Here is a 27,690-nt window from a genome sequence, read left to right as displayed (position 1 = left end):
AATGAAGGGCATTTTACAGAGCAGCAGGTTTTAGACAAAATAACCAGGGTTTACCCTGCAATAGACAGAATACTGGACTGCAGGTTGGTTTAATGAGTTTTTTCTTCAAATTTTAAAGGCGGAAAATCTTCCAGAAATTCCATTTTAACAAATTCTTGCTTTGAACAAGCCAGAGTTGCCATACATTGTCATAGGAATAATCGCTGCCATTGTAGGCGGTGCTATCCTGCCCGCATTTTCAGTAGTGTTTTCCAGGATTATTGGGATGAGTTATTTTTCTTATCCAATCAGTAAAAATGTAGAAATTGATAGTTATATAAGCCTAATTAGGTTTGCTATATATTGTTAAAATTCACATTGGAAAATGACAAATTACTCAAGGAAAAAATTCTATCATTTAGGTATCAGCCGTGGCTCAGTGGTAGCACTCTCACCTCTGAGTTAGAAGGTTGTGGGTTCACTCCAGGGACCTGAGCAGAAAATCTAGACTTACACTTCAGTGCAGTACTGAGGGAGTGCTGCACTGTTGGAGGTGCTGCCTTTTGGATGAGACAGTTAAATGGAGGTCCCGAGTACCTTCTCAGGTGGCTGTAAAGGATCGCATTACATTATTTCAAGGAAGAACAGGTGAGTTCTACCTGGTGTCCTGGCCAATATTTATCCCTTAATCAAATCCTAAAAAAAACCTGTTTTTTTTTGGTCATTATCAAATTGCTATTTGTGGGACCTTGCTGCGGGCAAATTAGCTGCCACATTTCCTACCTTACAACAGTGACTACACTTCAAAAAAGTATTTCATTAGCTGTGAAGTGCTTTGGGACACCCTGAGGTCGTGAAAGGCACTACATAAATGCAAGATTTTCTTTCTTATTTGGAATAGGTTTTTGCAATCCAAGACTCTGAATTGAAGTGACAGAAGACTGTTACGTTTTCCTTGATTTTCCTGGCTCTAGGTGCTCTTCTTTTCAGGAGTTGCAGTCTACAGGTAAGTGATCAGCAAGAGCAGGGTAGGGTACGGTAGCATACTGGTTATATTACTGGATTAGTAATCATGAGTTTAAATCCCATCACGGCAACTGGGGAATTTAAATTCAATTAATTAAATAAAATCTGGAATAAAAAAAAACTAGTATCAGTAATGGTGGCCATGAAACAACCAGATTGTCACAAAAACCCATCCAGTTCACTAACGTCCTTCAGGGAAGGAAACCTGCCGTCCTTACCTGCTCTGGCCTATATGTGACCCCAGACCCACAGCAATGTGGTTGATTCTTAATTGCCCTCTGAAATGGCCTAGCAAGCCACTCAGTTGTAAAATCTCACTACAAAAAGTCATAATAATAAAACCAGACGGACCACCCGGCATCGGACCACTAGGCACCGGACACGACAAAGGCAAACCAAGCCGAGTCGACCCTGCAGAGTCCTTCTCACTAAGATCTGAGGACTTATATGCCAAACTTGGGCGTGCTGTCCCACAGACTAGTCAAGCAACAGCCTGACGTAGCCATACTCACAGAGTCATACCTTTCAGCCAACGTCACACACTCTTTCATCACCATCCCTGGGTACGTCCTGTTCCACCGGCAGGACAGACCCACCAGAGGTGGTGGTACTGTAGACCCTGGGAGTCCTCAAGATTGACTCCGGTCCCCATGAAATCTCCTGGCATCAGTTCAAACATGGGCAAGGAAACCTCCTGCTCTCCCTCAGCTGATGAATCAGTCCTCCTCCATGTTGAGCATTAATTGGCGGAAGCACTGAGGGTAGCAAGGGCACAAAATGTACTCTGGGTGGGGGACTTCAATGTCCATCACCAAGAGTCGCTCGGTAGCACCATTTCTGACCGAACTGCTGAGTTCTGAAGGACATAAGCTGCCAGACTGGGCCTGCGGCAGGTGGTGAGCGAACCAACACGAGGGAAAAACCTACTTGACCTCGTCCTCACCAATCTACCTGTCGCAGATGCACCTGTCCATGACAGTATTGGTAGGAGTGACCACCGCACAGTTCTTGAAGAGACGAAGTCTCGTCTTCACACTAAGGACACCATCCAACGTGTTGTGTGGCACTGCCACCATGCTAAATGGGATAGATTCAGAACAGATCTAGCAGCTCAAAACTGGGCATCCATGAGGCGCTGTGGGCCATCAGCAGCAGCAGAATTGTATTCCAGCGCATTCTGTAACCTCATGGCCCGGCATATTCCTCACTCTACCATTACCAACAAGCCGGGGATCAACCCTGTTCAATGAAGAGTGTAGAAGATCATGCCAGGAGCAAAACCAGGCATACCTAAAAATGAGGTGCCAACCTAGTGAAGCTACTACTCAGGACTACATGCATGCTAAACAGCGGAAGCAACATGCTATAGACAGAGCTAAGCGATTCCACGACCAACGGATCAGATCAAAGTTCTGCAGTCCTGCCACATCCAGTTGTGAATGGTGGTGGATAATTAAACAAATAACGGAAGGAGGAGGCTCTGCAAACATCCCCATCCTCAATGATGGCGGAGTCCAGCATGTGAGTGCAGAAGACAAGGCTGAAGCATTTGCAACCATCTTCAGCCAGAAGTGCCGAGTGGATGATCCATCTTAGCCTCCTCCCGATATCCCCACCATCACAGAAGCCAGTCATCAGCCAATTCGATTCACTCCACGTGATATCAAGAAACGGCTGAGTGCACTGGATACAGCAAATGCTATGGGCCCGACAACATCCTGGTTGTAGTGCTGAAGACTTGTGCTCCAGAACTTGCCGCGCCTCTAGCCATATTGTTCCAGTATAGCTACAACACTGGCATCTACCCGACAATGTGGAAAATTGCCCAGGTATGTCCTGTCCACAAAAAGCAGGACAAGTCCAATCTGGCCAAATACCGCCCCATCAGTCTACTCTCAATCATCAGCAAAGTGATGGAAGGTGTCGTCGACAGTGCTATCAAGCGGCACTTACCAATAACCTGCTCGCCGATGCTCAGTTTGGGTTCCGCCAGGACCACGCAGCTCCAGACCTCATTACAGCCTTGGTCCAAACATGGACAAAAGAGCTGAATTCCAGAGGTGAGGCGAGAGTGACTGCCCTTGACATCAAGGCAGCATTTGACTGAATGTGGCATCAAGGAGCCCCAGTAAAATCGAAGTCAATAGGAATCAGAGTGTAGCCACCTCCCCTTGACGTTCAACGGCATTACGATCGCCAAATCCCCCATCATCAACATCCTTGGGATCACCATTGACCAGAAACTTAACTGGACTGTCCACATATATACTGTGGCTACAAGAGCAGGTCAGAGGCTGGGTATTCTGTGGCTCACCTCCTGACTCCCCAAAGCCTTTCCACCATCTACAAGGCACAAGTCAAGAGTGTGATGGAATACTCCCCACTTGCCTGGATGAGTGCAGCTCCAACAACACTCCAGAAGCTCAACACCATCCAGGACAAAACAACCTGCTTGATAGTCACCCCATCCACCATCCTAAACATTTACTCCCTTCACCACTGGCACAGTGGCTGCAGTGTGTACCATCCACAGGATGCACTGCAACAACTTGCCAAGGCTTCTTCGACAGCACCTCCCAAACCCGCGACCTCTACCACCTCGAAGGACAAGGGCAGCAGGCACATGGGAACAACACCACCTGCATGTTCCCCTCCAAGTCACACACCATCCCGACTTGGAAATATATTGCCGTTCCTTCATCGTCGCTGGGTCAAAATCCTGGAACTCCCGACCTAACAGCACTGTGGGAGAACCTTCAACACACGGACTGCAGCGGTTCAAGAAGGTGTCTCACCACCACCTTCTCAAGGGCAATTAGGGATGGGCAAGAAATGCTGGTTTTGCCAGCAACGCCCACATCCCATAAACAAATTTTTAAAAAACCCTTCACTTTGAAATCAAATAATAAAAACAAGCATGAACTTGAGTTACTATAATAAGATTGAACTTTTAGACTTTGTTAGAATGCTGGTTTAATCTTTTAGGAAATCGTGATAGAAAAACACTCCTTGTTAACCTGATACTTTAACCATCGTTTTTTCTTTTGAAATCCTCAAGGGATACATGTTTGGAAAGTCGGGGGTAATCCTTACTATGAGGCTGCTTGGTTTATCTTTTAAAACAATGCTGCAACAGGTGGGTAGCTTTTCTAAGTTCCTGTAGCTATGTCAGCTGTCAGGACTGAAATGCCTCGTGCAGTTTAGAAGTACAATTCTGTGAAGGATTTTCACCTGCTTATAGTTGTAGTGCAAGGTGAATGTAACAGCAGGAGACTGAATGAGACAACAGATGTATAGATCACAGGTGAACAGACAGAGCTATTTGTTATTTTGTTGTTTACACAATTCACCTGCAGGAATTGAGATGAGTGTCCTCTCCTCCATTCAATTCATACAACCATCTCAGTCATAATGCCAAAGGCAGATTTTAAACTTAACCGAAACCGGGTAGCTGGGAAATTAAAATCTCCCAGGTTGCTTATCTGCTGGCAGGAGCTTAGGGTCCTGATTTTAACCTGCTGAATTGAGCAGGCGGCAAGGACGCCCACCCAAAGTCAACGGGGTTATTTTTAACATATTGGTGTCGAGTTCTGATGAGGTCATCGGGATCTGACTGCAATTTTAACTTGCCGGTTTGAGCAAGAAGCCACATTGAGTTTCCTGCCAGGTGAAGACAACATGGATTCAGACCTGAAGAGGCCCAAAAAGGTACGTTTTAAAAAACTTTTTATAAACAGAAAGCTCCAAGGGCAGGCTATTGCCCAGGTTCTGAAAGCATTATTACATGAAGATAAGTTGTACTGACTGAATAAAGTGAATCTGATCTTAACTGTTGCTCTGTATGAGAAATAAAACATCTTAATGTTTCTTTCTGGCTTCGACCCACTGAAGTATAAATAGTTCACCTATTGTAAGATTGGACAAGCACATGTGAGGGGCTGTGTGAAAGATAAGATGTCCAGTTGGTATATCAAAGAGCATGCATTGTTACATCTCCTGGGTTACTCTATGATATAAATGGATATTGAGCACAGTGAGTTAGCTTTGGCATGTAAGGGATATAGGAGCAACTGACGATACTGAACCTGAGGCAGACCCGAATTTGTACCAGCTAGTAAGGACGCATCAGTACTGCCCGCCCTGAATGTAGGACAGAATGTCTGAGCCGGGCCATACCACTCCACTGGCAGAATGAAGGGTCTGGGAGGGTCCAACAAAAATACTCTTTTTTTCAAATCTTCTCCCACTAGAGCAAGTGGGCCTCTTGCGAAAGGTGATCGATTACCTTTCCCTAGTAAAGATTTGAGGCCTACTCAGTTGGAGACACTTCCCCTGAGGTGGAAAAGGCAGAATTCCAGGGGTAGTGTGGGAAATCCTCCGACAGGCTTCCTTGACATAGGGTGTGTGCAGATAGGACATGCCCATCCTATCTGCCCACTGAAAAATGGCTAGAGGTAAGAAACTGGGTAGATTCCCAGTGGAACTCCAAATTCTAGCTGCACGCAGGCAAACCATTTGCTCTATGCCCTGGTCCCAGACTGGAATGTCAGGGCCTCTGATTCTACCATCTTTAATGAAGTCATATTGTTTAGTGCTTCAAAACCAATTGCCAGTTAATTTATTCGAATACTTGGAGATCAATTGGTTGATGATCAGAAGAATGCTGTTGGTGTGTTAATAACTTGTCTGGCTACGGATGCGTCACAGGTTAAAGAGGTAAGTAAATGGAATATTTCTATTTCAGACACAGAAGCGACACATCCAGTTGCAGGCTATGGTGTCACGTAACTGCGCAATGTACAGTACAACACAGTACATGTTCTTTAACATTAGTTTTCCGTATTTTTCATTTTTAAAAGAACCAGAGTTAAGCCTTAACTTTGCCGTATGGTAAACGGAAACTCCTAAAGAATTGGCGGAAAAAGACGTTTCCACTATTTCTCTGGGGTTTCTGTTAAAGTTATGATGAGAGGTCAGAAGAACCGTTGAGGAAATTCTAACCCATGGTCTTTGGAATAAATTGCAAATATAAACATAAAGGGCTAGATTTTCCTTCCTGAAGCTGCCCATTTTTGGGCAGTTTTCAGGGCACAAAAGAGTAAAATAAAGTGATTAGGCTTTAATGCCACAATCCCGCCACCAAAAATACTCAACAGAATTCTTCTTGATAAAACACACCAGTCACCATTACCAGCTACATGTAAACCACTGTTACTCTCTAGATACAACAACATCTGTACCACTCCTTGTAGCTGACCAGTGTTAGCCACAAGCTCAAAGGTGCTACTGGTTGGTGTGAGAACCGACTAAATTGTCCCAATTAAATCCTGGAAACCTTGTGACAATATCAGATTCAGGCTGACCCTAAAAGTATCAATTAAAGCAGCATAATCTCCGACATCTTTAGTATCTCCTCCTGGAACCTTGCTACTGCAGATATCTCCTAGACTGCCACACTCTCCAGGATGTTCTATAAGGCATGGCAAACTTCCTGCAATGTTTTGCACATGCATGTAATGAACTCCTCCCACTTTTCGTGGTCAATATTTATCCCTCAATCAACATCACTAAAAGCAGATACTTAGGTCACTATTACATTGCTGCCGCATTTCCTACATTACAACAGTGACTACATTTCAAAAGTACTTAATTGGCTGTAAAATGCTTTGGGACGTCCTGAGGTTGTGAAAAGCGCTATAAATGCAATTTTTTCTTTCTCCTTTTCTCTCTCTCTCTCTCTCTTTCTCTTTTCTCAATCATATCAAACAGATGGCATATATACAGTTTCCACGATTTGCACGAGATCAATGCGTCCTAATCATTCTTGTTTTGAATATTGCCCCCCTGAGACCTGAGTCCCTAGGCTCATCAGCTGAGGGTGGTCACTTCTTCATACTCCGTGGAGGAACAGCACTCTTATCCTCTTTCTCCTGTACTCACATCCTCTTGTAATAAAGGCCAACATACCATTTGCCTTCCCAATTGCTTGCTGCATCTGCATGTTAGCTTTTAATGACTCATGTACAAGGCCACCCAGGTCCCTTTGAACATCAACATTTCCAAATCTCTCACCATTTAAAAAATACACTGCATTTCTGTTTTTCCTACCAAAGTGGATAACTTCACATTTTTCCACGTTATATTCCATCTGCCATGTTCTTGCCCACTCACTTAGCCTGTCTATATCCCCTTGAAGTCTCTTTGCATCCTCCTCACAACTCACATTCCCACCTAATTTTGTGTCATCAGCAAACTTGGAAATATTACATTTGGTCCCTCATCCAAATTATTGATATAGATTGTGAATAGCTGGGGCCCAAGCACTGATCCCCGCAGTACCCCACTTGTCACAGTCTGCCAACCTGAAAAAGACCCGTTTATTCCTACTCTCTGTTTTCTGTCTGTTAACCTATTCTCAATCCATGCCAGTATGTTATCCACAATTCTATGTGCTCTAACTTTGTTCACCAACCACCTGTGTGGGACCTTATCGAAAGCTTTCTGAAAATCCAAATACATCACATCCACTGGTTCCCCTTATCTATTCTACTAGTTACATCCTCAAAGAACTCCAATAGGTTTGTCAAACATGATTTCTCTTTCATAAATCCATGTTGACTCTGCCAAATCCTATTATTATTTTCTAAGTGTCCTGTTATCACATCCTTTATAATAGATTCTAGCATTTCCCCTAGTATTGATGTCAGGCTACCAGGTCTGTAGTTCCCTGTTTTCTTTCTTAAATAGTGGGGTTATATTTGCTACCCTCCAATTTGCAGGAACTGTTCCAGAACCTATAGAATTTTGGAAGATGACAACCAATGCATCCACTATCTCTATAGCCACCTCTTTCAAAACCCTGGGATGTAGATCATCAGGTCCTTGGGATTTATTGATTTTCAGTCCCATTAATTTCTCTAGGACTATTTTTTTTTACTGATACTAATTTCAGTTCCTCATTCTAGCCAGACCCTTGGTTTTCTAGTATTTCTGGGAGGTTTTTTGTGTCTCCTTCCACAAAGATAGACACAAAGTATTTGTTTAATTTCTCTGCCATTTCCTTACTCCCCATTATAAATTCTCCCGTCTGTGTCTGTTAGGGATCCATATTTGCCTTCGCCAGTCTTTTCCTTTTTACATACCTATAGAAGCTTTTACGGTTCGTTCTTATGTTTCTTGCTAGTTGACTCTCATATTCTGTTTTCCCTTTCTTATCAATTTCTTGGACCTCCTTTGCTGAGTTCTAAAATGCTCCCAATCCTCAGGCTTACTGCTTTTTCTGGCAACTTTATATGCCTCTTCCTTTGATTTGATACTATCTTTAATTTCTCTTGCTAGCCATAGTTGGACCATTTTTCCTGTTGGGTTTTTGTGCCTTAAAGGAATATCTAATTGTTGCAAATTATATACTAATTCTTTAAACGCTAGCCATTGCCTGTCTACTGTCACTTTTAATGTAGTTCCCCAATCAACCACAGCCAACTTGCACCTCATACCTTTGTAGTTTCCTTTGTTTAGATTTAAGAACCTAGTTTCGGATTGAACTACATCACTTTCAAACTTAATGAAGATTTCTATCATATTATGGTCACTCTTCCTTAAGGGCTCCTTTACAACATTATTAATTAACCCTTTCTCATTGCACAATACTAGATCTAAAACAACCCGTTCTCTAGTTGGTTCCTCAACATACTGATCTAGAAAACTATCTCATATACATTCCAGGAATTTGTCTTCCACAGTATTAGTGCTAATTTGGTTTGCCCAATGTATATGTAAATTAAAGTCTCCCATGATTATTGTATTACCCTTGTTATATTCACTTTTAATTTCCTGCTTTATACCATGCCCTACATTACCTCTACTGTTTGGTGGCCTATACACAACTCCCACCAATGTTTTCTGCTCCTTGCTTAGGTCCACCAAAACTGCTTCTACATCTTGATCTTCTGAGCCAAGATCCTTTCTCACTATTGTACTGATCTCATCCTTTATTAACAGCGCTACCCCACCTCCTTTTCCTTTTTGCCTGTCCTTCCTAAATGTCGAATATCCTTGAATATTCAGTTCCAAGCCTTGGTCACCCTGCAGCCACGTCTCTGTAATGGCAATTAGATCATACCCATTTACTTCTATTTGTGCCGTCAATTAATCTGCCTTGTTGCGAATGCTGCGTGCATTCAGATAAAGTGCCTTTAATTTTGCCTTTTTAACATTTTTTCCTATTTTGACCTTATTTGCTGCTGTCCTTTATTTCCGCTGCCATCCAATTTCACTTACTACTTTTCTGCCTTCCACTTCCAGCTTTGTTACTCTCCTTTCTGAATCTCCTCTCAGGTTCCCATTCCCCTGTCAAGTTAGTTTAAACCCTCTCCAACAGCACTAGCAAACCTCCCCACAAGGATATTGGTCCCGGCCCTGTTGAGGTGCAACCCGTCCAGCTTGTACAGGTCCCACCTCCCCCAGAACTGGTCCCAATACCACAGGAATCTAAAGCTCTCCCTACTGACCATCTCTCCAGCCACGGATTCATCTGCTCTATACTCACTAGCTTGTGGCACTGGGAGTAATCCGGAGATTACTACCCTTGAGGTCCTGCTTGTTAATCTCTTTCCTAACTCCATAAACTCTGCCTGCAGGACCTCATCCCTCTTTCTACCTATGTCATTGGTACCGACATGGACCACGACCTCTGGCTGTTCACCGTCCCCGTCCCGTTTCCCCCCCCGCACCCCAGAATGTTCTCCAGCCACTCAGTGACATCCTTGTCCCTGGCACCAGGGAGGCAACATACTATCCTGGAATCGCTTCTGCGGCCGCAGAAACGCCTGTCTGCTCCCCTAACTATGGAATCCCCTATTACTATTGCTCTCCTGACCTTTCTCCTCTTCCGCCGCCCCCCGCCCCCCCCCCCGCCCCCTGTACAGCTGAGCCATCCATGGTGCTGTGGACTTGGCTCTGACTGCATGCCACAGAGAAACCTCTCCCTCACCTGAATTCAGAACTGAATACTGGTTAGAGAGTGAGGTAAGAAAATCAAGAGTGATATCAGCACAAGGGAAGGAGCTGATTGGCTGTTAGCTGGTCAGGTTGTCTTGGGTTTATGATTTCAGTACACATGCAGCAGAGGAAATCTACTCCCCACTATTGGAGATATGGTAATGCATTAACATTTCTTTTCATTTCATACCACATCAATTAGATTGAAGACATTTAAGAGCTGATTCTCCAAATGCACATCCCTGGTGTAGAATATTAGCCAGGAGTGCATATTAGGAAATTATAAGCACAAACCCTAACATTGTCCATTAAAATCACAAATTGAAAATCATGGGTTGTACATGCACAATTTCCTGATGTGTGCTCCTGGTGGGTGTGGCTCCGTGCAAGGAAAATAATCCCTTTAATTTCTTTGCTTCTAGTGGATCAGAATATACATTACTCTAATTATTTTATTTGTTGGCCATGAGAATTGCACTTGAATATTCTTTTCAATCAATAACAACATAACAAATCCACATCCTGAAGATTCTGCAATCGTAGCTTAAAAACTGTCATTATTTACCTGTGTCTGTGGCTAAAAGATACTGCATTGTTTATAATAGGCCACAGAAGCTGCAGGAAGGTCATAGTCTTGTCTGCATCTACCATTGCTGTTCATAAAGTGACCAATAAAAGTCACAAAAAGGGATTGACATGACCTGGCCTCTTATATTCGCTCTCGTCTGAGATGTACTTTGCATCTGCTCGATGCCTCACTAGTCCATCTGACTGAGATGGACAACTCACTGTAAGAAATTGAGGGAGAGTACCCTACATGTCAGGGTACTAAGACATTGGACCATCTTTAATTCCCACTAACAGCTCTTAACACTGCATAATTCATCACCATCATCACTGTTCTTTATATTAGGATTGCGTAAATGGTGGACCTGTGTCTGAATCTAAGCTTCCAGTTCATTCAAGCGGTCAAAGGTTACAGGAGTCTGACACAGGAAACCTTTGAAAGCTTTTATTTCCTTTTTAGAACCATAGAACCATAGAAAAGATACAGCACAGAAGGGGGCCATTCGGCCACTGTGTCCTCGCCGGCTTGAAGAACAACCAGGTGCCCATTCTAATCTCACCTTCCAGCACCCGGTCCGTAGCCCTGCAGCTTGCAGCACTTTAGGTGCAGGTCCAGGTACTTTTTTAAAAGAGTTGAGGGTCCTTGCCTCTACCACCAATTTGGGCAACGAATTCCATGCACCCACCACCCTCTGGGTAAAAAAGTTTTTCCTCATGTCCCCTCTAATTCTTCCGCCAAATCAGCTTAAATCTATGTCCTCTAGTACATTTTGTTTAATTTTTTGAACGTTGAGTTACTGTTAATATTCTGAATTGAACCGTATGTTATTTTTTTACTAAACTGAATATTGTTTAAGTAATTTGTGAATAGACTTCTCCATTTATGTAGCAGAGGAAAGCTGTGGTTCCAGAATAGCTCTTTAAATTAGTTTAACCACTCCAAACATAATTGAGCCCCTCTGCTTTAGAAATTAAATTGTCTGGAGATTTTTTTTCATTGGGCCATAATTTTCTGTGGCAGGCATCTAACCTGCCTATTTAGACTTGTCCTTGCGCATTCAGGTTTTTACATTTTTTGCGTGGTAAGTTGCTGAAAGTATGAGCTGATCACGGTGCAGCGAGGGAAACGGGGCATCTGGGACCTGAGTGAACAGGACAAGTAACAGAGTATCTCCTTAACCAATCAGATTGAAGGATTGTGAAATTAACAGTGCAAGGACTGAGAAGCAAGTGTAAATTAGAGTGGGTGAATTCAGTGTCAAATCAGGTACAGAAAGAGAAATAAAGAGAGGGAAAGAAAGATTTGATTAAGAGAGAGAAAAAAGAGACAAAGGAAAAATTTAAAAAAATAAAATTTGGAATTTTTAAAATCTCTAAACAATTAAAACCTGAAGGAATGAGACTCCACATTTGTAATAGTTAATTTTCAGTGCCAGAGAAGTTAACTGGCAGTAATTAACACTTATCATGTCGTTGAAAGGGTACTTCAGCTTGAAATGTCTTGACTTAATTTTCTGTGGCGAGTTCAGTTCGTATCTACCGCGCAAATTTAGCAACTTCACATCGCTCAATGCATTTCAATGGTGAGGCAGACAGTGAGGTGCCGTTTTCCCAAAACTAATGGCAAAGCGGCGCAGCTCGGACAGCGTCGTTTGGATATTTGAGTTTAACCACATATCCGCCCCTTGCCTGAAGTTGCTGTACCATTTGCGTATAAATAATGGCGCGTGCCATTAGCCTCACCGTTATTTTGACAGCAAAATCTGGCCCAATATTTAAGTTAATGCACTATACTTTCCTGTTGTTCTATTTATAGCTAATGCAGTAACTGAATGGAATAGTAATCTTCGTGATTCTCTGCTTCAATTCAACTCAGATTTCAATAGAAGCCATAGAGAACACAAGAACAGTTGCACCTTTAACAAGAGAAGATGCTTTTTATAGAAAATAAATGGACAACATAGAGTTTCCAAATTACAAATTTAGTATGTGTGATACAGAGTGTACATTTGAAAACATTATGGTTTATATAAACATTTTGGTAGCTTTTATCGTAAAGAATTGAATGTACCCAGTCTCGGATTTAGAATGCCAGCTTACATTGTCAGTAAATAAATCTGTCCACCTGTTGGATAGGTTTGGGCAGTTTTCAGCCAAGTCACCAGTCTGCAGGGTGATGGTGGGTGCAATAGGGAAGTTACCACCCTTTTTGCTAGCTGAAATAGTAATTTTCCCTTGGCAGTAATCTGCTTTAATTGGACAAGTCTGTAAGCATCCAGCCAATGTTCCTTCTATTCTGTAGCTGATATCTTTTGTTGCCAACACTGAGAGCAGCAGACCATTTTTATTTCTATTCTTTTGCTGTTGCTTTAAACAATTTATTTTTTAACATACTGTTACATGATGCATGACAGGATTCCAGGCCTTAATCATCTTTTCCATTATTCTTCAATAGCAATGGAAATAAGTCTAACTTCTTTCTGCCCTTTTGGTGTCCAAACTACAGACTGTGGGCCATATGTAACCCAAGAGCCTCAGCAGTCTGACCCATGGAACACAAACAGCATGTATTTCTCACTAGCTGGTTTGTTACGTTTTGGTTTTGTGGGTCTGGAAGTATAGAACGGGCTGTTCTAAGCACAGTTGCCTCATTGGTTTGATTTTGGATTATTCATCATTCAAATTTGTTAGTATCTTTAGCTTGAAATATATGGAAATTAAACTTTATATGTGTCCGATGAGTGTTCACAGTACACATTATGTGGTTAACAGAGAGAAAAATACTTCATCATTCCTGATCTATGGAGAGGGAACCACAGATCACTAGTTCCACTAACCATGGCTCCACAGCCATTTGCTACTCTGGAGGAAGCAGTCTATGAGCAGAGCCCAGGGATAATCTATCAATAGTATTTACCTCTTTCACCAAGGACAAAATAATATTCTTACAGATAGTGGCAATCCTTCCCCTCATCTCTTGTGGTAACATTCACAATTATTTTAAAGAAATGCTGTAGATATTTTTTCTGAACATAACTGAATTTCAAAATAGCAGTTGTTTAAAACTAAAGACAGCAAATATGCCAAGGTTAACCAAGGGAGATAAAATATTTTCACTCTTTCATAGAGTGATTAAAATGCCACACTTTACTTAATTTTTGTTGTGATTTTTCAGAACCTCATTCTTGAAAGCTCCCATCCATGACTTCAGCTACAGTTTGGCTCAAAGTTTTTCATTTTTTTGTCAATGCTGCGCTCTTCCGATTTGGAGCATGGCTCATCGTAAATTGTTACATGAATTTTGAGGACGTGTTCTTGTAAGCTATTTTATAAAATATATCCACTTCAGTACTACTGTTATAACATTATTTAAATGTGCATTGTACAGTGCCTGAATAGGATTAATGAAACAATCCTAGGCGAGGATAACAAAGCAAACTTTAGATTTTGTCACCTTCAATCCCAGGACATCTCACATGTTGAGGCAGAGACTGTAGACCATATTTGACTATATTCTCAAGAGACAGTCCCGATCATGGTGATATTGAAGAGCGTATTAAGCCTAATTTCAATTATCATCTCAATTCGCATAGGGCTGAATTTTCAGCCCCTCCGCCGAGCAGAAACAGGGAGTTAGCATCCCAAAAATGGTGGGCAATGAACTACCGCCCTGTTGCCGCCATCGCTGGAGCCGCGGCGATGTGCTCCGGGGCCTAACGTTGGACTTTATATTATTTTCTTTGAACACTTTTGTTTATTAGTTATAAAAATATTGGAGATGGGGAAAAAAGGCTGTTTGACTGGGCGGGGTGGTTGGAGGCAGAAGGTCACGTGATGGAACCTCCAGGAATTGGCAATCCTACAGCTTGCAGAATCCTTCCTTAGTTGTGAAGCTGAGAAAAGATTTTTTTCTAATCACTTCAATCAAAAAAAATTAATTCCATTTTGGCAAGAAGAACAAGGAGAAGCAATATAAACTGAATGGTACAATTCTAAAGGGGGTGCAGGAACAGAGAGACCTGGGGGTATATGTGCACAAATCTTTGAAGATGGCAGGAAAGGTTGAGAAAGCGGTTAAAAAAGCACACGGGATCCTGGGCTTTATAATTAGAGGCATAGAGTACAAAAGCAAGGAAGTTATGTTGAACCGTTAAAAAAACACTGGTTCGGTCACAGCTGGAGTATTGTAGCCAATTCTGGGCACTGCACTTTAGGAAGGCCTTAGAGAGTGTGCAGAAAAGGTTTACTAGAATGGTTCCAGGGATGAAGGATGAGGGACTTCAGTTATGTGGATAGACTGGAGAAGCTGGGGTTGTTCTCTTTAGAGCAGAGAAAGTTGAGGGGAGATTTGATAGAAGTGTTCAAAATCATGACGGGTTTAGATAAAGTAAATAAAGAGAAACTGTTCCCATTGGTAGGTCAAGAACCAGAGCGCACAGATTTAAGGTGATTGGCAAAAGAACCAAAGGCAATGTGAGGAAAAACTTTTTTACGCAGAGAGTAGTTATGATCTGGAATGCATTGCCTGAAAGGGTGGTGGAAGCAGATTCAATTGTGGCTTTCAAAAAGGAATTTGATAAATATTTGAAGGGAAAAAAATTGCAGGGCTACACGGAAGAGCGGGGAAATGGGACTGACTGGATTGCTCTTACAAAGAGCCGACATAGGCTCGATGGGCCAATGGCCTCCTTCTGTGCTGTAACGATTCCATGATTCTAAAGCAAATAGTTCAGACAGTTTGTGAGCATTCAAAGCCTGAGAGCCCAACCAGTTCCTGGTTTGACAAGTCATGCAGATAACTTACCCTCCTTTTCTAAGGGCTTAATTTAAGTACTGTTTCTGGTGTAAATGGTGAGATTTCTGGGACAGCAGTTTTTGTCCTCATTATCCTCATTTGTGAAAACTCACCACTTCAGGGTCAGGCACATCTTCTCACAGCAGCCATTTCTACTGGAATTTAATATTTTAGAATGGGTGCAATTCTGGTGTATCTGAATTATATCCCAAACTCTGGTCTCTTACACAAAAAATAAATGATTTTGGCCACCAAAGAAATCTTGGAATTTTGGGTCCTTTATGTTTAGCTTCATTTGTTCCAGTTATTTGGATATCTTTGTTCACTAACCATGTCTTTGATTGAATTATTTCAATGACAAGCACACACATCTTTCTTCCATTAAGAATGCCTTGTTTGAAAAATGAAAAACATTAAAAGTAACATCATTCGAATACTTTGCCTAACTCTGGTGAAACTTCTGTTTAATTACTGGCATGCTGTTCCAAAATATTGAAGTAGTATAAAATGTTTTTTCATCCCATGTTCTTTTTTATAATTTCAGGGTTATTGCTATCGTTGTGTTTGCTGCTGTGAATATTGGACAAACATCAATTTTTGCACCAGACTATACCAAAGCTAAAATTTCTACACAAAAAATAATACAACTTCTTCAAACGAAGCCACTAATTGATAGTTATGGTGAAGAGGGAGAAAAACTGGTGGGTAGCAAGTGTTTTAGACATCTGAGTTTATTTGTATTCATGTTTTTTCCAATGATTGTGTGTTAAATGGGCGCTAGTTCATTCTCACATTTTTTCATGGCACTTTCTTGGAACTCATACATTGCATCTAACACACAACTCAGCAACAAATCAAAAAAAACTGCAATGGTGGTGTTGAATCAACTGGTCATCCTAATAAAAGGTACATAAGTGTTATGAATAGCATTCAGTTTAGCTGTGGAGTGAAGAAACTGGAGTGATGACAGAGGGAGTATAGCACAGCAAACATACCTCACTGATTAGGCTTTACAGATTACGTTGGACAGTATAAGGGAATGGAGACATGCATTCTAAAGGTAAAGAGCATAACCACCACTACTTAAAAGGTGCAGCAGGCATAGGAAGCATTCATAGGACATCAATAAGGTCTCCACATCCTTGCTGTGCTTAGTAAAACTCCCTCTATTCCATTCAAATAACATGCCTCACCTCTCATAGCACCTCTACTGCACTAGTGTGATATTTTCAATTACCTGTACCACAGTTGCTTTGAGATTATCTATATAATGCTAAATTATGGATTGTTTTGTGATTTGGGCCATGCCATTAGGAGCCAGGTTTAGACCACACAGACTAATTTGACATAGAATCTTTACAGCCCACAGAGGAGACTTCTGTTCCCATCAATCTGAGCTGGATTTGAACCCATAACCCATAGGTGACCCATCGCCAATAATAACCTTAATTCTCACTTTTGTTTATGTAAATCTATTAAATTGCTTACCTCAACGGGTCCATCTTAAGTCTTCATTATTTACTGTTAATGTTATGGTTTTCAAATGAGACTTCCCTAAAGTCCAAAAGTTATTGCTGGTGATATTAGCAGACAAATGCTAAACACATTCATTTAACATTTTTCTGTCTGTTATTTTAGTAGAAATATTAACCCATTTAAAATAAATGGATATAATTTTTCAGGTGAAAGAACACAGTATTCCCTAAACTAAGGGATCAACAGGTGGTGCGGAGGGATGGTTAAGTTAGAATAGAATGATTACAAACTAAATTGATAGCAGCGCAACCAAATTGATAGATGAGATTAGGTATTTGAGTTATGAGGAGAGGTGATAGAAGCAGGAATGTTTCCACTGGAGAAGAGAGGGTTTAGGGGTGAACTAATCAAAGTATTCAAAATCCTAAAGGACTTGGGCAAGATAAGCATTAATACATTTAACATAATCACAGATTTTACTACAAGAGTGCACAGTCTCAAACTTAGAAATGGGAAGGTGAAAAGACGGCATCGATTTAACTACTTTACAGAGAAGGTGGTGAAGGTGTGAAATGGACTGCCAAGGAAAGCCGGGAGGTTGATTTTATTGGCAAATTCCAGAGCCTGTTACATGAGTACCTGGAGAAAAAAATTATAGAGGGGTATGAGAGGTATCATGTGATATGTTGCACAGGTACTGAAACGGGCCAGCTGGACCGCAGTACTCTCTTCCTGTCCTGTATATTTCAATGTTCCGATGTAACAAAAAGGGTACATCTTTACATACAGTGAGTCAAGAAAAAGATCTAGATGGCCAAATATCATAATGTAGGGCATGGCAAATAAAATGTTCATCTGTACAAGCAGATCCATAAGGAAATAATAATGTCATTTATTAAAGCAACAGTGAGATCGGTAGGTAGATCTCCCATAGCATTGCGGACGGTGTGTCAGAGGATACAGTGGTAACTGAGGCAATCAGTGTGCAACTACAGCATCACCAGGATCTGTTTACGTAGGAAATTCCCAATATAGCTGATTACATAGGTATTTTCAGTGTTGAATGTTGACTTAAAAAGTGTGACCAAAATTGTGACAACAGGTAGTGAAGTTTGTGGGCAACAAATGAGGGGGCTGATTTTAATCTTTACTGATGGCTGGAATTTTTTTTTATTCGTTCATGGGATGTGGGCTTCGCTGGCAAGGCCAGCATTTATTGCCCATCCATAATTGCTGTTGAGAAGGTGGTGGTGAGCCACCTTTTTGAACCGCTGCAGTCTGTGTGGTGAAGGTTCTCCCACAGTGCCGTTAGGTAGGGAGTTCCAGAATTTTGACCCAGCGATGATGAAAGAACGGCAATATATTTCCAAGTTGGGATGTGCAGGTGGTGTTGTTCCCATGTGCCTACTGCCCTTATCCTTCTAGGTAGTAGAGGTCGCGGGTTTAGGAGGTGCTGTCGAAGCCTTGGCGAGTTGCTGTAGTGCATCCTGTAGATGGTACACACTGCAGCCACGGTGCGCTGGTGGTGAAGGGAGTGAATATTTAGGGTGGTGGATGGGGTGCCAAACAAGTGGGCTGTTTTGTCCCGAATGGCGTCGAGCTTCTTGAGTGTTGTTGGAGCTGCACTCATCCAGGCAAGTGGAAAGTATTCCATCACACTCCTGACTTGTGCCTTGTAGATGGTGGAAAGGCTTTGGGGAGTCAGGAGTTGAGTCACTCGCCGCAGAATACCCAGCCTCTGACCTGTTCTTGTAGCCACAGTATTTATGTGGCTGGTCCAGTTAAGTTTCTGGTCAATGGTGACCCCAGGATGTTGATGGTGGGGGATTTGGCGATGGTAATGCTGTTGAATGTCATGGGGAGGTGGTTAGACTCTCTCTTGTTAGAGATGGTCATTGCCTGGCACTTTTCTGTTGTGAATGTTACTTGCCACTTATCAGCCCAAGCCTGGATGTTGTCTAGGTCTTGCTGCATGCGGGCATGGACTGCTCCATTATCTGAGGGGTTGCGAACGGAACTGAACACTGCGCAATCATCAGCGAACATCCCTATTTCTGACCTTATGATGAAGCAGCTGAAGGTGGTTGGGCCCAGGACACTGCCCTGAGGAACTCCTGCAGCAATGTCCTGGGGCTGAGATGATTGGCCTCGAACAACCACTACCATCTTCCTCTGTGCTAGGTATGACTCCAGCCACTGGAGAGTTTTCCCCCTGATTCCCACTGACTTCAATTTTACTAGGGCTTCTTGGTGCCACATTCGGTCAAATGCTGCCTTGATGTCAAGGGCGGTCACTCTCACCTCAGCTCTGGAATCCAGCTCTTTTGTCCATGTTTGGACCAAGGCTGTAATGAGGTTTGGAGCTGAGTGATCCTGGCAGAACCCAAACTTAGCATCGGTGAGCAGGTTATTGGTGAGTAAGTGCCGTTTGAAAGCACTGTCGGCGACACTTTCCATCACTTTGCTGATGATTGAGAGTAGACTGATGGGGTGGTAATTGGCTGGATTGGATTTGTTCTGCTTTTTGTGGACAGGACATACCTGGGCCATTTTTCACATTGTTGAATAGATGCCAGTATTGTAGCTGTACTGGGACAGTTTGGCTAGAGGCGCGGCTAGTTCTGGAGCTCAAGTCTTCAGCACTACAGCCGGGATGTTGTTGGGGCCCAAAATCTTTGTTGTATCCAGTGCACTCAGCCGTTTCTTGACATCACGTGGCGTGAATCAAATTGGCTGAAGACTGACTTCTGTGATGGTGGGGATATCGAGAGGATGCCGAGATGGATCATCCACTCGGCACTTCTGGCTGAACGTGGTTGAAATGCAAAAATCAGGACTGTAGTTTTAGGATGAGATTAAAAAGTCAGATCAGATCCTCAGAGTAAGGTGATTTTTGCTTGATCCCTACTATTTTTGTTGTATCGTGCTAATAAATCTTGCTGAATTTTCAGTGTTGTTGAGAACTTAAAGGAGCAGTTGCAGAAGTATTAAGTTTCCCGATCACTTTTTTCCCTTCTTGGCAGCTGGGATTACTTTAAGAATATTACATCACTACTGCTGTCATCATCATACTTCAAGTTCCTTACCTACGCTCTAATTGTACATATAAAATAACATTTTTACCACATTAGTAAAACTAATTGCATTGCTTGAAGTCTGTAACTTAGATAAATGTATAATTAAAGATGCACAGTTAGTGGTAAATAAGTTATTGAAAGATCCATAGCAGTATTGTTCACAAATGGTACAGCAATGTCTGCTGTGTCATGGCTGATCTGTTTTAGCATATCTTCCATATTTCATTCTCACAACCATTTCAATCTTTCTCCTTTCAGAGCAACTTTGAAGGGAACATTGAGTTCCGCAATGTGAAATTTGTATACCCCACACGGCCAGTTGTACAGGTCCTACAGGGTCTGAATGTAAAAGTTAATAAAGGACAAACCCTGGCACTTGTTGGAAGCAGTGGGTGCGGAAAGAGTACTTTGGTTCAGTTACTTGAGAGATTTTATGATATTATTGATGGACAAGTGGTAGGAGTCAGTTCACAAAATCAAACTTACTTTAATTTAAATTCCCATCAGTTGGCTCAGCAGCGACGATGGGGCTGAATTAATTCACTCCACTGTTGTCAATTCTGTACTAGTCTGGACGCTTCAGTCAGCTGTATTCCTTTCTGTGACGAATCACTTGACATTGTCTATCTAGTGCTTCTTTGGTCTTCCTCAGCTTCTTGTTCCATATACCTCTATATGCAGAGCCATGAAAGGAGTTCTAGCTGTTTCCATTCTTGAAACATGCCCAAACCATGGCAGTCGTCTTTCTTGGATCTTCTGCATAAGCATTGTTTCTTGTGCAAGCCATGTTCTTAGAATATCATTCATTGCATCCTGGATACTCCCAGTACTCTTCTCCACCAACTCATCTCTGCTGTTAGTATCTTTTGCTCATTAACTTTTCTCAAGTTCCAGCACCCAGATTTGTATAATATAAGGATAACCATCGCTTCTTAAACTTATACCTTCATTTTTACCGAAATATGGTTGGCCTTCCATAACATCTTCCAAAAGCAGCAGAACAAGTCCAATCCTACTTTTGATTTCTTTTTCACAACTCCCTTTCTCTGATACTTCAAAGTATACAAACTTTTCCATTTGTGTACATCTTCTTGATAAAAACAAAAATGTATTTTAATTTGTTCAATGTAAGTAAAAGATGAGAGGAAAAAATGGTAAATATGAAAAAAAATTGTAAAAAGACAACCAATACTTTGCTTGTTAAAAATACCCTTACTATTTACAAAGGAAAATGGGAAATTCTTCCTTTTCTGAAGTGGCTTAATTGGTAAGTATGGAGGTGAACCAATCAGAAATGAAAGGTCCCAAGCTTCATTTTCTTGTCTAGTGATGGGGCCCCTACAATTGGTGTCAGTGTCAATGTTCAAAGGAAGTAAAATTCAGTCCACATTCCCAGTCTTAATCTTTGTGCAGTCGTCCTACTGGAAAGTGTGCAGATGTGGAAATTTGGCGGGAATGGGATCAGGCTCAGCTATAATGCCCCCTGTAGTCAAATAGCCTGTTAGCAATCATAAATGAAGAATGGTCACTTGGTAGGGTAGTGAAGGGCTGTCGTACCCATGGAACCAAACCCCAGTCTTCAAGAGATGGGGTGTGTGCGTGTGTGTTAAAATAGATCTGCATCAAAGTACTTTATTGTTTTTACCGCTACAGTGTATAGTATCACTGCCTCATGTGACTATCAAATTATATTTGAAATTCATATTGGGATAACAATACTATTCATCATAGAAAAATTACTTTAAGTTTATATATAGCAGGCAAGTAAGCATTTCATGTATTTCTTCAGCTTCTATGATCATTGTTGGCATTCACTGCATCCCATTATCTTTTCCAGTTGGCAGATGGGAAAGATACAAGAAGTCTCCACTTGCCGTGGTTCAGGCAACAAATGGGTATCATATCCGAGGAGCCCATGCTCTTTGACTGCAGCATTGCTGAAAATATTGAATATGGTGACAACAGCAAAGCTGTAACTCAACAAGAGATCGAAGAAGCAGCAAAAGCAGCAAATATTCACAGTTTCATAGAAAGTCTGCTTAATGTAAGTCCACATCTTTTTTTACTGTCTTTAATTAGGGTGCATTCAGTACTCCATTAATATTTTAATATATTTGCACCTATTCAACTATTTTGTAATAACTACATTTAGAAATTTGTACACAAACATACAAATATGTGAACATGTTTAAGAAATTAAACACTAACTGATTGAAATCGTGCCGTGCGGAGTCAGTAAACAGTCTGTATAATTTTTAAATAAACGGGTTAATGCCTTAGTTAAAACAGCACACAAAGAAAAGTAATACAAAGGCATTATTTCATATGATATGGTTGTCATATTCATATGAATGTCCTATTTCAAAAAATCTGATACGCTGTAATAGATCTAACGTGTTCTGTTGTCTTCATTGCTTTTGTCACTTCAGTCTACTGAACAAATTATAAAATTAATGACCCCATGTCCAATGTTCACCATACTTTAAGAACATTTGATATGGTGTATGCATTGTAGGAATATGAAAAAATTAATTATTCACAGGGCATAATATGGCCATTGGACTCTCAAATCCCGGGTCAAAATTTGCGATACTAGTGACAGATTTAGTTGAACTACTCAAATAAATTTTTTTTAAGCCAATTGTAAACTGACTGAAACATCGGGATAGAAACTAGTATGCGTTGTGCTTATTTTTAGGGCGTAAAACGGTGCAAAGTGTATCAATTATCAGTGGAACGATCTGCGCAGGAATTGGTCCTACTGCAAAATTTGTGGGGGCATTTTTTTGGTGTCACGAGCGGACCAGTCCTCATGATAGTGCAGAGAGCAAATATAAGGCTGATCTCCAGCACCAGGGGCTGAGTTATGAGGAAAGGTTAGAGAAACTTGATCTTTTCAGTCTAGAAAGGAGGTACCTGCGAAGTGATCTTATTGAGGTATGGAATGGAAAAGGTAAATATGGAAGACTACATTAAATTAAATTATATTATAAGAGTAAGACAAAGGAACACAAGTTCAAATAGTAAAAAGTAAATTTAGGACTGGTATCAGGAAGTTCTTCACACAAAGAATGATCAACACTTGGAATGGATTTCAGATAGAGTGGTGGAGACAAAAATCCTGGAATCATTTCAGAAACAATTAGATGCACCAATGGGGGAGTGTAACATGAATGAATTAAATTGAGCCAAATGGCCTTCTTCATCTGTAAGTATCTTGTGATCATCAATATGGATTGCTGTAAATAATGTTTTGTACAAATGTCCTATATCGTGTGGATTAAAACAGCCTCCTTTTATGTAGGCGTACAACACTTGAGTAGGAGATAAAGGAGCACAGCTTTCTGGTCAGAAACAGAGAATAGCCATTGCCCGAGCCCTAGTACGGAAGCCAAAGATCCTACTCCTTGATGAGGCTACGTCTGCTCTGGACAATGAAAGTGAAAAGGTTACGATCTTGATTTTTCAATTGTATTAAGTAAATAACATTGTAGTTAAATTACTTATAAAAGTTAATTGGTCATATTATCCAAACCCAGGGAGTCTTGGGTCTCTTCCATGGTATAAAGATCTGATGTTGCACGATTAATCATTCAGCTTGTGTTCTTTGAAGTTGAAGTATACATCAGTTTTATCATAGCAAAAATGGACTCAAATTATAAGAACATAAGAACATAAAAAATAGGAGCAGGAGTAGGCCAATCGGCCCCTCGAGCCTGCTCCGCCATTCAATAAGATCATGGCTGATCTGATCCTAACCTCAAATTTAAATTCATGTCCAATTTCCTGCCTGCTCCCCGTAACCCCTAATTCCCTTTACTTCCAGGAAACTGTCCATTTCTGTTTTAAATTTATCTAATGATGTAGCTTCCACAGCTTCCTGGGGCAGCAAATTCCACAGACCTACTACCCTCTGAGTGAAGAAGTTTTTCCTCATCTCAGTTTTGAAAGAGCAGCCCCTTATTCTAAGATTATGCCCCCTAGTTCTAGTTTCACCCATCCTTGGGAACATCCTGACCGCATCCACCCGATCAAGCCCCTTCACAATCTTATATGTTTCAATAAGATCGCCTCTCATTCTTCTGAACTCCAATGAGTAGAGTCCCAATCGACTCAACCTCTCCTCATATGTCCACCCCCTCATCCCTGGGATTAACCGAGTGAACCTTCTTTGTACTGCCTCGAGAGCAAGTATGTCTTTTCTTAAGTATGGACACCAAAACTGTATGCAGTATTCCAGGTGCGGTCTCACCAATACCTTATATAACTGCAGCAATACCTCCCTGTTTTTATATTCTATCCCCCAGCAATAAAAGCCAACATTCCGTTGGCCTTCTTGATCACCTGCTGCACCTGCATACTAACTTTTTGATTTTCTTGCACTAGGACCCCCAGATCCCTTTGTACTGCAGTACTTTCCAGTTTCTCGCCATTAAGATAATAACTTGCTCTCTGATTTTTCCTGCCAAAGTGCATAACCTCACATTTTCCAATATTGTATTGCATCTGCCAAATCTCCGCCCACTCACCCAGCCTGTCTATATCCCCTTGTAGGTTTTTTATGTCCTCCTCACTCTCTACTTTCCCTCCCATCTTTGTATCATCTGCAAACTTTGATATGTTACACTCGGTCCCCTCCTCCAAATCGTTAATATAGATTGTAAAGAGTTGGGGACCCAGCACCGACCCCTGCGGAACACCACTGGCTACTGGTTGCCAGTCCGAGAATGAACCATTTATCCCAACTCTCTGCTTCCTGTTAGATAACCAATCCTCCACCCATGCCAGAATATTACCCAAAATCCAGTGATTCTTGTTCTTTATGTTACCAGAATGGGAACAGCCAGCAGAGTGAATAGCTTTTCTTTAGATCAGTCTAATGGGAAGCAGGGGGAATGGGAATCTAATTGGAATCAGGAGGAAAACTCGCCAGTGGCTGGAGCCATACCGAGCACAGAGGAAGATGTAGTGGTTGTTGGAGGCCAATCATCTCAGCCCCAGAACATTGCTGCAGAAGTTCCTCAGGGCAGTGTCCCAGGCCCAACCATCTTCAGCTGCTTCATCAATGACCTTCCCTCCATCATAAGGTGAAAGTGGGGACGTTTGCTGATGATTGCACGGTTCCATTTGCAACTCCTCAGATAATGAAACAGTCCATGTCCGCATGCAGCAAGACCTGGACAACATCCAGGCTTGGGCTCATAAGTGGCAAGTAACATTCACGTCAGACAATGACCATCTCCAACAAGAGAGAGTCTAACCACCTCCCCTTGACATTCAACGGCATTACGATCACCAAATACCCCACCATCAACATCCTGGGGGTTACCATTGACCAGAAACTGAACTGGACTAGCCACATAAATACTGTGGCTACAAAAGCAGGTCAAAGGCTGGGTATTCTGCAGCGAGTGACTCATCTCCTGACTCCCCTAAGCCTTTCCACCATCTACAAGGCACAAGTCAGGAGTGTGATGGAATACTCTCCACTTGCCTGGATGAGTGCAGCTCCAACAATACTCAAGAAGCTCAACACCATCCAGGACAAAGCAGCCCGCTTGATTGGCACCCCATCCACCACCCTAAACATTCATGCCCTCCACCACTGGCACACCGTGGCTGCAGTGTGTACCATCTACAAGATGCGCTGCAGCAACTCGCCAAGGCTTCTTCGACAGTACCTCCCAAACCCGCAACCTCTACCACCTAGAAGGACAGGGGCTGCAGGCACATGGGAACAACACCACCTGCATGTTCCCCTCCAAGTCACACACTATCCTAACTTGGAAATATATCGCCATTCCTTCATCATTGTTGGGTCAAAATCCTGGAACTCCCGACCTAACAACACTGTGAGAGTACCTTCACTACACGGACTGCAGTGGTTCAAGAAGGCAGCTCACCATGACCTTCTCAAGGGCAATTTGGGATGGGCAATAAATGCTGGCCTTGCCAGCGGCGCCCATATCCCATGAATGAATAAAAAAAGTCAGGGCTGGATTCAAATTTATGTTTGAGAGGATAAGGACAATGTTCTGACCCACTGCACCACCTAGTCCCTGATTCTTAAACAAATAATGAAAGTGTTTAATATTTGTTAGCGCATTCATGGTATGAATAAACTATATCGCATTAACTACCACTAAAGCCGATCTATGCAACCTACTCAGCACTATGCTAGTTTTGGATGTTGAGCTCAGCTTACCTATTGCATGTTTAAGTATTTCTTCAGTTTCTCACCTTCGGGGACCATTCACTTTGAACTATATGGTACGATTTTTAAAAAGCTGGCAGGTCAACATTGATCATTTTGTATCAGGCACATTGTAAAACACATTTGCTACAATTGTATTCACGTTATTAGTATCAAAGCTAGCATTTATTTTCTTTACCTTTTTGCAGATTGGATAAAGCTAGGTGGAGCCGAACTTGCATAATCATTGCCCACCAGTTGTCGACAATCCAAAATGCTGACATTATAGCTATTATACAGAATGGTAGAGTCGTGGAAAAGGGAACTCACACTCCCTCTTTAGCCAGGAGTTGGTTGTATCATGCACTTGTCCACGCACAGGTTCAAAATGAACGTGAAGCTTGAACAGATTGATTTCTCAAGGCATGGGAGTGAATTTCCTTGGGGCTTCTCCCACTCCACTGTCATAGCTCTGACGGAAGTACCGAGGAAATTCAAACCTTGTATGTTTTGTAGATGTTAAATTTAAATGTATGATATTTTGTCAGAGGCTCCTGCCATATTCACGTTTAAAGATTACAGTCCAATGGTGGTGCAATTTGATGAATTCTTCTTTGAAACAGTAACATTTTGAATATTTCCCTTGAAAGTTTCCAGTATTTTCCTTCAAAAAATTGAACACTCAAATTATCTGTTATTTGAGCATCTGTTAATGCCCATTTAGACCATTTTTTGAAATATCAGTTTAAAGGCTCTAATATATTTTTGTTTCATTATTTACTATTATAATGTATACAGTACAAATTCCAGTTGGGGGGAGGGGGAAGGGGTGAGCGCAATTTGGGCAGAACCTGGATCCATTCGGTTTACAGCCCTCTAAATTGAACTCGGTGGGGGAGGGGTGAGCACTTCTTAGGAAGAATTTTGGGGCCGTGTCTGGGACCATTCCTGGGTTACACTAGGAATTCCGTTCAGCTTGCCCTTGATAAGCCCAGTGGAATTTGCCCTGCTCAGAGCAGGCATGGGTTCTGTTCTGAGTCTAGGGAAGACCCCAGCAGCTTAAAAGAGGACAGTGATCAAGGGATCGATTACCATTGACAAGATGGCCAGAAGGTCTGGCAACAGGATATTAAAATATGTTTACTCTTACCCTCTTCAGCCTGTCTCAGGTCTCTGCTTTTCAAAGTGGCGGAGTGCCACTCCAACTTCTGCCTCCTCAGTGGGGTGGGTGCCACTGTTGTACCACTACAGATGTGAGCACCATCCTCAGGATTTGAGACTAAATGCACCAGCTGTGCCCTGTCACAATCCTGCCCCCTTGAGAGGGGATCCACAGAATTTTCTGCCTTATATAGACTATGTTTTTATATAACTATTTTTCCCCCGGGTTTTCTCACTTTTTTTTGCCTCTCCCAGTAGATTAAATGGTTGCGCGGGAGTAGGGGGGGAAGGTGAGGGACTGTTTGTCCATGATGGGAAACCGGGAAATTATAGACCAGTTAGCCTAACATCTGTTGTGGGGAAAATGCTGGAGTCGAAAATTAAAGATAGGGTAACTGAACACCTCAAGAATCTTC

At 41.9% G+C, this 27,690-nt stretch overlaps 1 pseudogene; it reads left to right on the top strand.

The window, feature by feature from the left end:
• The window catches only part of LOC137332191 (ATP-dependent translocase ABCB1-like), a 79,768-nt pseudogene extending 52,934 nt beyond the window's left edge, over positions 1–26,834 (top strand).
• Positions 26,835–27,690: the final 856 nt, after the last annotated feature.

Source organism: Heptranchias perlo, chromosome 2 (genome assembly GCF_035084215.1).
Source record: "Heptranchias perlo isolate sHepPer1 chromosome 2, sHepPer1.hap1, whole genome shotgun sequence".
NCBI classification, from domain to species: domain Eukaryota; kingdom Metazoa; phylum Chordata; class Chondrichthyes; order Hexanchiformes; family Hexanchidae; genus Heptranchias; species Heptranchias perlo.
The sequence above is the reverse complement of the archived record's forward strand: the minus strand, read 5'-3'. Positions and strand labels throughout refer to the sequence as shown.